General features: G+C 32.9%; 1 long non-coding RNA gene across 1 annotated transcript; it reads left to right on the forward strand.

Annotated features, from left to right (window-relative positions):
* The first annotated feature begins 408 nt into the window (after nucleotides 1-408).
* On the forward strand, nucleotides 409-2,480 carry LOC121938817. The gene is made up of 3 exons (XR_006105365.1): nucleotides 409-542; nucleotides 672-760; nucleotides 1,852-2,480. It is a non-coding gene; the product is annotated as an uncharacterized LOC121938817 (long non-coding RNA).
* Nucleotides 2,481-3,159: the final 679 nt, after the last annotated feature.

The following is a 3,159-nucleotide window of genomic DNA, read 5'->3' on the forward strand; positions in this document are numbered from 1 at the left end:
AAAGTGTAAAGAAAACGTCAGCGTGGGAGGAACTTTTACTTTGTAAAACTTTTGTTTTTATTTTTTACATTTTTAATAAAGTTGCAGAGGAACTTGCTGTATTTGATGCTGAAAGTTTCAGTTTTGATTAAATATTTGCTAAAAGTGTTTAAGCTTTAAGTTTTGTGTAATATTCCAAATATTGACAAATATTTTTTTTCATTGTAAATGCATATTGGTTCCAAAAATCCGTTATCGGTTTCATTAATAAAAAATAAATTAAAGCGCACGGATGCAACACGTTATCAGACGACGTACACGAAATAAAACATGTAGAAACAATACTTTCTTTTATTGTCAGATTATAGTATTTCGTCATATCGCACAGTCCTAATAAACTGTGTGTGTGTGTGTGTGTGTGTGTGTGTGTGTGTGTTGTTGTTGCAGAGACCTGGATTTCTCAGGGTGCCTCCTGAGGAAAAGTCTGTCCAATGGGGAGCCTCCGAGCCGTTACGACCTCATCGCTGTGTCCAATCACTACGGAGGACTGAGAGACGGACATTGTAGGTCTCTTTGTTTTTTCTAAGCTCAGATGAATCACGTTTCACTTTCACTACGCCGTGCACTCACAGTGCTGTGTGTGTGTGTGTGTGTGTGTGTGTGTGTGTGTGTGTGCGTGTGTGTGTTCTCAGACACCAGTTACGCGTGCAACAAGGACAACGGTCAGTGGTATTACTTTGACGACAGTAAGGTGACGTACGCCAGAGAGGACCAGATCGTGGTGAGTGGAGACGGACGCTCAAAGACAAATTTACTTTTTTTGATGTCGATATTATGTCAACATTATTTCCTAAAACTTGTTAGTTATGGAGGACAAACGCTGCAATAATGAAAAAATAAAATTAATTAGTTAATTAGTTAATTAGTTTCTTTTTTTTTTTTTCAGAAAAACATATTAGTGTCAGTGATGCCCGTATGAATAATTTACAACATATACTAATTTATTTTCTGAAAGTGGGACAGAGATAAAATAGAGTCGATAAAATGTTAAACACTGAATGTGATGAAAGTATGCTGTGCTGTATAATGTAATATATAATAACAGTTTCAGTTTCAGTAAAAATTGACATTAAAAAAGATGAAGGAATTAAATAATTGATTAAATGTGACTGTGTTAATTTGCTTATAGATTTATTTTCCTTTGTTCCTTTACTTTCTTCGCGTTATTAATTTATATTAATTTAAATCAATTCAAATTAGATAGATACCCTTAAGAAATAATTAAAATAAATATAATGAGAAATTAAATTAATAAGGGTATAAATATGAAAATAATACAAAAACAGAAATATCTATTCATCAGATTTTATCAAAAAATGACTGCGTACATAAATCGTTAAATATTTTTGGTTCAGTTAACGGCATGCTTGATTATCAAGTACTTTTTTCTTTTAGAATTAAAAAAAGAAGTACAATTAAAAAATAATTAATTAAAGGGAAAATTAACCAGGAAAGTTAAGAAATTAGGGAATCAAATACCAAAGAATCCAATCAGCTAATGTCTATATTAATTTTAATATTTTTTGTATATTTAATAGTGTGCTGATTTACATTTTCGTCTATTTATTTTTTCATTTAAAAATGAATAAATATAGAAAAATAAATTAATAGGAGAGTAAATTTAAACAGTAATATCAAATTATATCAGGTTTTATCAATCCATTATTTTGTATTTTTGGTACATTTCATGCAATAATAATTTATTTCTGCCGTCTGTAGTTTGTAACGAAACAACAATCAACAATCTCCAACACGCCTGATTAATGTGATATTATTTTAACGACATTAAACGTCGTCTCTCTCGTCTCGCAGACCAACGCTGCCTACGTCTTGTTCTACCACCGACAAGACAAGATCAGAAAACCCACTCTGCCCGCCCCCAACGCAAGCCCCGCCTCCTCCACCCAGCCCGCCAACGACATCACTTCCTGCAAAGACGATGACGCAGAGCTGGGCGGTGCCGCCGCGGCCGCCGCCTCCTCCTACGTCTCCATGGAAACGGAATAAATGAACTCTCAAGATTTAGTTAAATTCCACTTTACGGTAATTTTTGTTTTTCATCAGAACATCGGGCCTTTTTTTTCCGTTTAGTTTTTATCTTATTTTTAACGACACTTGAACTTTCTCTGATTATTTCTTTCCCCCAAATCCTAAAAACAGCTCGGCTGCTTCTCTTCTCTCGAAAAGTCGCCGCGTGCTCGGAGGATAACGTGGCCGCGTGTTTCTCAGGTAGTTTGAAGGTGATCTCACTTTTAGACCGTTAATTTGAGCCGAAACTCGACGTTAAATATTCCCGTTTGAAGTGACGTCTGTTTCCTGAAGTCTGGAGCGAGCGTGCAGAATAATTATTGATTTTTACTATAACCTGATTTATTATCCTGCATATTAATGACGCATTACACGACTCAAACTAGAGAAATAAAGAGATCTTTCACTTTTAATGAATAATTTTATGCCCTTATTCTGTCTTTAAATAAACTCATTTCACCTGAAATCCACATTAAAATGGAATACTAAAGATGTGAAGACGCTTTTTAGAAAATGTCTCCGGGCGGCGCGCAGTGAGACGTGCTCGCAGTGTGCTGCTTTAAAATTAATTTTGTTTCATTATAATAATGTAATTTACAGTAATTCATTTCGTTATTAGGTGGCACATTGTTTACACGACTTATATAAAAAAATATATATTTGTCATTTAAAATCTCTACTAAAGGAGAGATGTAAAAAAAAACATTTGATTTGCCAAATAAATTTTCTCCCTTTAAACGACGAATCATTAATTACAATTTCAAGTATGAATTTACTCGACTTTTTAATATTTACAGTTTCCACTTGTGATATCTTTAATTAAAGGCGGCGATCACTGAGAATTGTTAGCAGTGTGCTGCCTTAATATTAATTTAAATTATAATAATGTTATTTATTATAATTTAATTGTTAAGTGGCACTTTGCTCACATGACTTGTTTTAAAATTAAATGATTTATTCATTTAAAGACAAGATTTTAAAAAATACTGCTCTTCAGTTCAGGAGATTTAAATAAAAAATATCATTTCAGTTATTTTTTTAAATGACTCAAAGTAGAAATATACATTTAAAGAAATTTCACTTTTCACTGAC

This window comes from Plectropomus leopardus, unplaced genomic scaffold (genome assembly GCF_008729295.1).
Source record: "Plectropomus leopardus isolate mb unplaced genomic scaffold, YSFRI_Pleo_2.0 unplaced_scaffold344, whole genome shotgun sequence".
Lineage (NCBI taxonomy): Eukaryota > Metazoa > Chordata > Actinopteri > Perciformes > Serranidae > Plectropomus > Plectropomus leopardus.